Genomic DNA, 11429 nt, shown 5'->3' with positions numbered 1-11429 from the left:
TTAACATTCTCATTTTTCAATGTACCTTTCCTTCTCCTAGAGTGCTTGGATCCCTGGATCACAGGATTGATTGTGGTTGGTTAAAGTAATAAATTCCTATCTTATTCTTTATAGTTTGACAAGTTGAACAATCGGTTGGGACAAGTTGGACTTTCAGCACCTATAATCTTCTATAACCTAGTCTCACCCGAATTATGAGGTTATGGTAATCCAGAGTTTTGGTTATAATAATCCATCGTATAACCAATCCTGTTTAGATCAAAATTTGATTATATAATCCAAGGGGTATTCAAACAGGGCCTTAGTTCTATTATATTATATAAAGCTCTAATGTGGATCGATTGCTACAGCCAACCCCATAAAATCACACAATTTCGGCCCCGTTCGCTTCGCTAAAAAAAACAAGCCGAAACACTGTTCCAGCTAATTTGTTGTGAGAGAAAAACACCGTTCCGACTAAAAAAAATAAGATGAAAAGGATGGATTATAAGATAAGCGAACAAGGCCTTCAAATTATGTGCATAGCTCGCAAACATCCGTTTAAACTTAGTGCACCGAATCGAAAGATAGGATCATCCTCCATTATGCAGGTAAATTGTTGCTGCTACTGGGTGGATTCCCAGTTTTTTACTCGCCAGTAAGGGAATCCATTGCCATCACACCATGAACTGTCGTGCTGCAAGGTACTCACTGGCCTCTTGTGAATCAAATATCCAGATCGCCACAGTCGACAGTCGACACGCAAAAGCTGTGTATACCACCACCACAAGATGTCTATTCTACGCATTCAACATATACTGTACATCCTCAATGCCAAATGCCAACTCCCCAAACGACAAGTCCGTAAATGCCTCCTCAAAAACACGCGTGCGCGCGCGCGCGCAAGTGCGCAACTCCAAGACATTGAGGATTCAGTTGCTTGCGCTGCAGTGCTGTGAATACCTGACATACTCTGTCCGCAGCATGTTGAGCACGTCTTCATCAAGCTGCTCCAACCGACCAGAGTCTCGCAGTTTGGGGTACAGATGCGCCACGCTGCTGATGGCGGCCTCCACCAGTTCCCACTGGCCCAAGTTTGCTGCGAAGCCGATGAACTCGAGGGAGGCGTTTGTGCTGGAATTCAGGCATGAGGTCAACACTTCAAGGCTTTCTTCCTTCACTCCATCCAGGAACCAGAAGTCAGCCAGGGATGACAGCTCTGCGTACGATTTCAGAATAGACTAGTTTCTCTTCTGTACTCAGAGTCTTCCATCGGCAATCAGCTGCAACTCTAGGCAGCTCGCCTGAGTAGAACCACTGAACTAGTATTATCAATGCTTCCCACCCGACCGGAACTCTGATAACCTCTGCAAAACTGCACACATGGTTCTTATCAATTGCTGTCAAACATTCATGATATGTCCTTATAGATAACCAAAAAATAAAAATGTGTGTGATACCCTGCTTTGAGATGTCAGGAAACAAAAGGCATACCTCTCATGCATCCCGGACTGAAACAAAGCACGAAGGTAATCGCAGCTCACACTCAAAATGATCTTATGGCTATGGATATGAGGAGTTGATAACTGGCATGAGCCATGGTGACACTCCATTTTGTCATTAGATTGGGCCTCCAAAATGATGTCCCTGGAAATTAATGTAACGAAGTACAATGAGAGTCAGCAAAACTTGTTAAAAGGCAAAGATAGTACTGAGCATAGGGATTATAACACATGATAATAGAAGGCCAGGGTGTGATCTCTTCTTGGGCTCTATCTAATAGTTTATAAAGAACCCTTCAAAGTAGCATAAGAAATTTAGAATGCAAATAACCAATATTATAACTGTGATGAACAACTAGAAGTTTTAGCAACAGGTGCCTGGTATCATATGTTCAGATAAAAGTTGGGCAAAATAAAGACTAGTCAGCATGTCTTGACTTTTGGCCCACAGGTTAGAATAAATGAAATAGTGTACTCACGAGAATGAATGTTTAGCTGGTTCGAGTGCTGTAGTAAGATCCATATATGGGACATGAGTGCCATCTGGGTTGCTCTTTCTGAAGCATCAAGGTGCAGCTGATCTCAAGTGGCAATACTTTGCAAGTGTTTTTACAGGCTTAACAAGGGCATCATCTACAGTGACCAAGCCCAGTGTATGCATATTCCAAAATTTTCTTCAGAGCGTGACTATGTACACGATCAGACACTTCGAACACATGATAGCATGATCTTCTGCCGAATTCATCAGTCTCTGACCCATCACGGACAAAAGATTTTTCAGATGGCAATAATTTAGGACATCTTGCTGATAGGATAGCCGCATGAGCACTTAGAGATTCACCATCTGCAAGCAACAGTTCCAGATCAACTAGCTCATTATCACACAAAACATTTCTCATATTTCCTCCTAGCTTGCTTGGAAAACCACAGAGGCCAAACAAACTCAGTATATGTGCAATATAAGACTTGGGCCCTGGGCTCATGTTCTGACACAAGGCATGTTTGAGGACTCCAACCAAACCTTCGGTGTAATAATCTCTGCACCCATGGCACACAATCCCCACATCTAACTTTCTTTTACAGTGAAAACAAATAAAGCTGTCACTCTTCAGCAGATCAAACAATACTACGAGACCATAAAAGAAAACAATATTTTCACCTTCCCACTCTTCAGAGAGATAGCAACATGAACTTCCATCAAAACAAAATTGCAGATGAGAAGCAAAGTTTGATCTCGTAATGTACAAATGATCGTGCAGACATTCCTTAATAATGCTGGATAATACATCTACAGCACTCCTCTTGTTGAGACTATGGTTAGATTGCACTATCAACAAGCATGCTATGTTCATGAGGTTAGTCATGATCTTGACACAGTCAAAAGATGCCGTAAGATTTCTGGTAACATTTGATTCTAGTGATGACATGAGCATGTTCATATATTCGTTGCCTAATGGTAGAACAGCTTCCAGAAATTTAGAACTTGCCTCAGAGAAAATGAATTGGCTAGGAGAGAGAAGCATCATAAGAACTGCCCTCAAAGCTGGCTCCTGCTCCTCTTTAGACAATTTCATGGGGCTGTTTTTCAGAGGTAAATCCGTCGCCAATGAGCTGCACAAAGAAGCATGAGGTAGATAAAATTAGATCTGAACATGAATATAAAGTTCCTTGTGGCACTGAAGAGATATTCTAGAAAAATTGCACTCGAACAGGATACAACCTAGTACCTACCAAGCACATGATATCAGTCCCTGCAAGAAACTATTCTGTCGTTTCCCTATGGAAAGATGCTCATTATCGCAATGTACTGCTAAATATCCGAGTATATCCCATACATAGGGATATATATTCATAATGTCTTTGGAATCTATATTGAACAGCTGGCCATAGCACAAAGTCCGATGTGCGTGATGTGAAGAGTTGCAGCTCCCAGAAAGAATCTTATATAGTACTTCATCAATAGCATTAAACCAGAAGCATCTATGATGATTCCCAGAATAACGAAGGGCCAGTAATGCAGTCCGACATCCCTCTCTTACTAATGTTTTTTCATCAATCTCAGACATGGCATTGGTTATGCCTTGAACAATAGGCTGACAATGTGCAGTCATCAACTGATCGCAGCCCCTTGAAGATCTCTGTATGCAACAAAGCCATTTTAAGTCTCTCTTTCTGGGGAAAAAACATGCATAGTACATGTGTCATATTATTCAACCACCAAATTCTGTTGATACGAATCTTACCAGAAAAACCTGGCAGAGCCTTAATGCTTCAATCCTAGTGACAGTAGGATGAGATTTTCCCATAAGGTCACCGGTCTTAGTGATCAACTCTTCATTCTTAAGAAGGACCATCGCTCCATTGCCACATAAAGCTGAATTACAGTTACAGGTTTTCAGGTGCGCAAGAGGAAACCAAATGAGAATGCAAAATATCTATGGGAAACTAATTGACACAGAAGTCAAAGAGGAGAATTACCACAGGCACAGATGTACCTAAAGCAGCATATAGCTTAAGAACTTTCGTAGAAACTGTTGTTTCAGCGCTAAGACAGTAATGTGCTAGTTTTGCCATCAAGTTGTGGTTGCTCCATACATGGTATCTCGAGGAAGGCCAAATCCACAGTATACTTCTTAGCAGAGATATCATGCTCCGTCAGATAGTTCAGGGGGTAGGCGTCTTCGGTGTAATTCTGTAGAGCTGAAATAACACTCGCGACCGCATTGGTTTTGTCCAGAGCCTCCCAAATTTCTGCCTGAGTTGAAGCTCTCGCTGTAACTAGGCTGTTCAATATACAGGTCAGTGCAGTTGCACATGGTACAGCAATACGTAGCTGGTTCGCAGACAAATGGCATGAGAGGGACGAAACCATCTCCAAAACTGAGTATTGGCGAACAGAATTTCCTAAGGTAGAGACAAACTTTGAGCTCACGTCAGCTGCTTGGATCAGAACCGAAATGTTCTCTGTCTTAAGAATACCTTCCAGAGCTACAAGTATATCTGAAATCGACTCCTGGTAAACAAATACTTTAGGCGTATTTTCATGTTTATATATACATAACATAACACTCTGGAAGAGTATACCACAAGGACATTAGGGAATAACTTGGAACAGCTGAGCAAGGCATAGTATCACAAACTGAAATACAGGAGATTTTACCTTTATAGGAGGGAGTTTCAGCAGTTCATTTGAAAGACAACCGACAAATGCACCCACCGATTTGAGCACGTGAGACTGTACTCCAGCATCAGTAGACTGCCATTTTTTAGCACCGTGGCCATCAGACCTGACATATACATAGAAGATCAAAAACAGAGCAAGGAGAACACAAATCTTGGTGAGAAAACATCCCTACAACCAAATTCTTTCTCTAATAATTTGATTCTATATTTCTATCCCATGTCTCTGAATATTAAAGTAACTATGTCCTGTATGATATGTATTATACAAACCCAGGGTTCAACCCTTTATTGTTTTCAACTTGGAGCGTGAAATCACCAAAGTTACGAACCGAGCTACCGAAATCACTGACGCGCACACGCACGCTTGTTTGCGTAGTGGAGAAGTGCTAATTCATCGGCACGGTTGTAGATAGAGAAGTAGAGATGCTATGAATTCGTCGTCAGAGTGTGGGAATCAATAATTACTTGGTGAGGCCGAGGGCGAGAGCGTCGTGGAGGCGGGTGCGGAGGGGGAGGGCCTGGCCGGTGAGCAGCTGTTCGGCCGCAGAGGCGCCCTTCCTCCTGCCCTTCTCCCTCCCGGACGGCGACGGCTTGGAGGCGGAGAAGGCCGGTCGCATCGCGTCCTCCTTGCTGGAGCCTGGACTCTGGAGGCAGGCAGAGATGAGAGAAGCGAAGGGAAATCGAAGTGTTCTTCTAGCGAAGCGACGGTTCTGTCTCAAATGGAGGCGATTGCGCGGTGGGCTGGGCCGGTCCGGGAAGGAGAGGCTGCATTTTTTTCTTTAGCATCCGTTTCGTACACATTGTTGGGATGGCCTCCATCATTTTCTTTGGGACCCTGCGTTCATAAATGTGAATTGTTTAAAGAAAAATAATATAGCATACACATTTACATCTAAGAAGCAAGTAAATGTTTTACGCTATGATGATTTTAATAAAAATTAGTTGATGATGTAGATTTTGAAACATATTTTTTTCTAAGATTGGTCAAACTTATAGAAAGTTGACTCGAGAGAAAACTAACACGACCTACGTTAATGAAAAGAGTACATTCTTCTGTGCGGCGCCAAGCACGCTTTCTTGCGTTTCCAGTTCACATTTATATATGCTTCACAGTAGACACTTGCATGTAAAAAGGACCGGAAAATCAAATTGAAAGGGCAACATCTGGCAGGAGGTAGAATGGTTTGAACAAGGTAGATGTAGCACGACAGTCAAGACCCCCACCTACTGCATACAAAACCACTGCAACATCTGGCAGGAGGAAGAATGGTTGAAAAAAAGGACCACTGCAACAAAGGATGGGGATTCTGGGAGGGCAGGTGCCGTCCGCGCGTTGTTGGTCTGCAATGGTGGCGAGTGACTGCAGCACGCTGTCATGGCCACACTCCGTCCTATAAGCCAGTGTCATGCTGGCAAGCTCATGCTTTCCCAGGATTGAAATTGGAGCTCTGGAAAAAAAAATAGTGAAACCAAAAGGATTCAGGCATCAACTCTGGACAATGCAAAGATTAAGAAGCTCAATGCATGGATATCTTCACTAACAATGTCTACTTTAGAAATACAGGACACCAATTGATTATGCCCCAGCAGTCAGTAATACCAACACAGTTGAAAAAAATTTCATAAACTTCTCAGTCATGACTGCCAGTGAGATCTTAATCACCACCACATGGCCAGGGTAGCCATTAAACAAGATGAAAATCAGTAAGCCCGAAAGAGATTACCTGAAGAATTCACCCAATATACTGACATTGTTCACATGTTGGTTGCTGACATCAAGAGATCTCCCCAGGGCTGTTAGACATGACGGAGTTCCATGAGAAATATTACGTAAAAGAATGATCATGATAACTGAGTGACAGTTAAGCAAGAAAGCATGATTATCCAACTCAGTAAGACCCTTCCTTATGAAGAGTGTCACCATCAAAAAGTGCTCCCAGCTTTCACTTTTCTCATCTGTTATGACTGTTGAAATCTCAGACCTAACTTCATCTGGCATTTTAGAAGGCCTTCTAGTGTTCTTATTATCACCACCCAAACACTGCAAGAAAAAATCAAACCAGTAAGCAAATCGTTTTCAAAGATGGAAGTGCTTATCAATGAGAGAAAGCAGCGAATGCAAATACAGATGAAATACAAACCTTCTAAGCTCACAAGATTGTATGGCCAGAACTGTAGTCTTGACACATGCTATTTTTACCACTAGCAGCTACCCATGTGTTCACTTGGACCGTATCTCCCCTATAGTTATGGCACGTTTCAAACAATATTCTGTCAATTTTTCAGCCCATTAACAAATGCTACACTGCTACAACTATATCTGCACCACAAAAACTGCAGTTGAAATTATACTTTCTTTCTCCAACAAGGTAAACTGAGAATAGAATGACTTGTCACTTGCATTGAACAAATGAAAGTTGTGGCAGACACAGATTTTATGAGCACTCAAATGATTTGCTGAAGTAGTAAATAAATTAAATGCGATCAACCGGTCCAGGTCAAGGACATATTCCCATGGCAACCCACATTTGTTTCTTACTATGAAATTGTTATTTGACCAACAAAATTCAGTTCTCATCCCTTGATGAGTACAATCTAGGTCGTACCTTTTTTATTCAAAAATTTCAAAGGACGACAAAATGCAACTTAATTCAGCAGTTCTAACCATCACATATTGCCTTACCAAACAAATGACTTCCAATGCCATGCTGTTCTTTTTAACAAAAAACTTTCAATACCTTGTTCATTGTGAACTCAGTCATGGCAAATACTAATATATATTATACGTATTAGTGTTTTGCTTAGGTGCCCACACGTCTGACATGAATTTTGAACACCAAGAATTTCACACGCTCAGCATGTCACTGAAAAGCAACAAAGCAATCATCTCCTTGGTAATGCCTTCGATGTCAGGGGATGATTAGGTAACAACATAATTTACTAGATTTTACCTGCTTGGTGACAAACAGACACGTTTCTGCATAAGTGATCCATTGGCCATGGCTCCACCAGGAAATGTTGAAACATGACCTCAATAATCAGCAGTGGTAGGCTGTAGGCAGTCTTGTATTCTGGTACCCTTGTTGACATGCTGCTGTTATGTAGTACACATCAGTAAATCGTGATGGGATGTTAACTCCAGCTATAGCCAACTTCTTTCTCAGTAGCAGCATTTCTAATTTGACTTCTCAAATTTTCCATCATGTTCCATCTTTTGGTTGATCCATTTACACTGATGAGATGCAGGTACGGCATTTTAGTAGTAGGTTTGATGGAAATTAACTGACTCGCTGCATGCTCTGCCAACCTGTCATTGCCATTCAATCGGCAACTGCTCAAGAGAGAAGTCCAAATTGCAAAGTCTGGTTTAAATGGCATTGACTTCATTAACTCTTCAGCCTGTTCAAGCATGCCTGTCCTACCGAACAGATCAACCATGCAAGCATAATGCATTTTATTTGGTAAAATTCCATAATTACACGTCATCATACTGAAGAAATGTTTGCCTTCCTCCAAAAGGCTCATGTGATTGCATGCAGAAAGTATACCGAGAAACGTGATCTCATCAGGATCAACTTGGGCCTTTTTCATGTTATCAAATGTCTCAATAGCATTTTGACCAAAACTGTTGAATGCATATCCACAAATCATTGTGTTCCATGTCACTACATCTCTGTTGTCCATGCCATCAAAAATGGCTTGGGCAATAATCATTTCACCACATTTGCAATATATACTGATGAGTGAATTTTGAATTAATAAATGTGATCCAAACCCAAGCCTGATAGTAGAAGCGTGAAACTGCTGGCCATGAACAATCATAGAATGATGTGAAAAACAGCTAATAAGGCTAGAAAGAATGGAATCACTTGGCCGTATATTTGACAGTAGCATCTTCTTATACTGCTTAAGTGCGTCATTGTTTAAACCATTTTGAGCAAGCCCATTGATCAAACAGCTCCAGGTCACTAAATCTCGTGTTGGAGATTCATCAAAGAGCTTGTAAGCTTCAGTAACCTTACCTTGATGAAGCAAACCAGCTATCATCACATTGTATGTGAAAACAGTCCTTTTGTGCATCCTACAGAAAAGGTCCAGCGCATCATATATATACCCTCCTTTCACATATCCAAAGAGTAAAGTGGTGCAGGAAATCACATCTACTTGACGCATACTGTAGAACACATCCCGAGCTTTATCAAGCATTCCATTGTCTATAAAACAAGACATCAAAGTAGTAGATGCTTGCAAATTCTTTTCAGGCATCTTTGAGTACAACTCAATAGCGTCAGGAATTTTTCCATATTTGACATAGCCATTGACCATCAAATTCCACGAGATCTTATCTCTGCCATCCATGGAATAAAAAATCTTTCTAGCCTCATCAATCTTGCCTGCATGGATACAACCAGATATGATAGCATTCCATGAGCCAACATGCTTTCTTTCCATTTTATAAAATTCCAACTGTGCCTCGTCGATATCTAAGCAATTACAGTACATTACAACTAATGATGCCTCGATGATGTGGTCATGAATAAACCCAGACTTGACAGCAAACCCATGAATACACCTGCCCCCTCCAATACTTTTCAAGCCAGCATAAGCATTAACAATCTTAACGAGGATTGCATTTGTCATCTGCGTCCCTACTGCTCATCAAAGTGTTGAATAGTTCAATCACTTCTCTGAATCGCTTGTGGTTGACAAGGCCTCCAATCATGACGCACCATGACACAGAATTCTTTGCGGGCATAAGGTTAAACAGCTCCAATGCCCAACCCACCTCATGCACAATAAAATGGCCTTTGATCATCACAGTCCAGGACACAACATTGCGCTCTGGCATCTGATCGAAGACCCTGCGAGCATCCTCTACCCTGTGGTTCATCACAAGGCCTGATATGAGAGCATTCCATAAGGCCACGCTTGGACTGTCGACATCATCCACAATCTGCTCCAGGCAGCTGAACACCCCACAGTTGGCATACATCGTGATCAAGGAGGACCCCACAAACACGTTCAATGAAGATCTGGTCTTGGTTGCAAGCCCATGGATGCACCTCCCCAGAGCTAGAGTCTCCATCCCTGCGCAGGCCGACAGCACAGTGGAGAAGGACGTGTGGTCCACACAGAATCCCTCACGCCTCATCTCGAGGAACGCAGTAACTGCACTGTCATGCACCCCGGAACAGGCATATGCGGCCATGAGGGAGTTCCAGGACACGACGTCCCGCTGCGGCATTCTGTCGAACACCTCCCGCACAGCATCCACCCTGCCAGCACGCAGGTGCTGCCCAATCAGCCTGTTTGCTAAGGTTATCGCATCGCAAGCGCACGACGTGCATGCCAGGGAGGACCTGGAAGGCCCAGTGCGGTGAGCCAACCCGAGCGGCATCTATGCCAAAGCTGCTCAGCTGCTGTTGAGCGAGGAATGGGCTCAGGAAAACCACGGCCTCAGTTGTGCCATGCCGTTGTCTTGCCCATGAGTGGTAGACTGGTAGTGGACCGGACCAAGCCTCTGTCTTTCGATTCAGTGAAGTGAATCTGGAATTATAAGCAGCAATTAGTTCCGTATTACCATTTGACTTGACTCATCAAGGTTACAGATACGATACCCATATAATATTCTTATTCTAGTACAAATATTCAGAGGCCTGGTTCATGAAGATACTTTCACATATGCATGCTCCTAACAGGAAACAAAATCACCACATATCATCATATTGGTCACCAAATCTCAACACACTTCCTCAAATAAAAATCTGTACTTGTTCCAGGGAAGACGTAATACCATTTCGAAGCTCTGAAAAGGGCAAGGCCAAATACTAAAGCATCTCCAGGAGACGCTGTAAATTCCACCCTCTATACCTTCAACTGCCGATCCACTCTGTTCTCCGTCCATATCATTCAGCACTACACAACAGACTAGCCAAATGACCAAATCTCACCCTCCATTCAGCACTACGCAGACTAGCCAAATGACCAAACAGAATAGCAATTCAAGGGCGGACTCGAGTCTGGGGGGAACCATGCGCGGCCACGCGACGCATCGGCCGACGGCCGGGGAGGAGGAGGATCGCAGAGGCTGGGGAGATGGAGAGGCGACGCAAAAATGGCAGGACAAAAGATGATGGAGGAGCTCTCACCAGAGTCGTCGAGGTCGGGGGAGCACCGGCTTCGTCGGAGAAGCGCCCGTGGCGGCTGGCCTGCCTGCCTGCTACGGCCGCGCGGGAACAGAGCGAAACAGGGGCAGACCTACCGCTACAGCAGCGCGGGGCGGCCGCCCCAGGTAGCCGGCGGCGCGAGACCCTACACCCTGCGAAGGAGCGACGCGCACGCGCCGACGACGGCGAGTGGCAGTGAGAACACGACGCCCGACGCCCCCTCTTTTTCAGTCATTGGGCTGAGTAAAACTGGGCCGCAGGCTACTGTACTGGCCCAAATAGCAGGGCTGTTCGTCTGTGGCTTGGCCCAAATGTCGCCCAACGCTTGTGCTCTGTCTAACTCTGCGTTTTTAATTTGACAGGTGGCCGTTTTTTTTCTTTTGATAATTTTATGTATGCCATATTTTGGGAGCAAAACACTCCTCCCACTTAAATTGTCTAGGAACATAAGGTTCGGGCTGAATACTATTAGAATAAAATCAAGGTTGTGTCCCCATTAACAATATTCAATATTGTGTTTGGTATAGGTACTCCTAATTTCCTAATAATCGGTCGAAAATAAGGGGTCACAAGCACAAGCTAACGCTATTGACAGGCG

At 43.4% G+C, this 11429-nt stretch overlaps 2 pseudogenes; both read right to left on the bottom strand.

Annotated features, from left to right (window-relative positions):
* Positions 1-200: 200 nt before the first annotated feature.
* LOC136527408 (BTB/POZ domain-containing protein At1g04390-like) lies at positions 201-5468 on the bottom strand (annotated as a pseudogene).
* LOC136527409 (pentatricopeptide repeat-containing protein At4g02750-like) lies at positions 5463-11013 on the bottom strand (annotated as a pseudogene).
* Between the last annotated feature and the right edge of the window lie 416 nt (positions 11014-11429).

Source organism: Miscanthus floridulus, chromosome 19 (genome assembly GCF_019320115.1).
Source record: "Miscanthus floridulus cultivar M001 chromosome 19, ASM1932011v1, whole genome shotgun sequence".
NCBI classification, from domain to species: domain Eukaryota; kingdom Viridiplantae; phylum Streptophyta; class Magnoliopsida; order Poales; family Poaceae; genus Miscanthus; species Miscanthus floridulus.
This window is presented reverse-complemented; position numbering and strand designations above follow the sequence as displayed.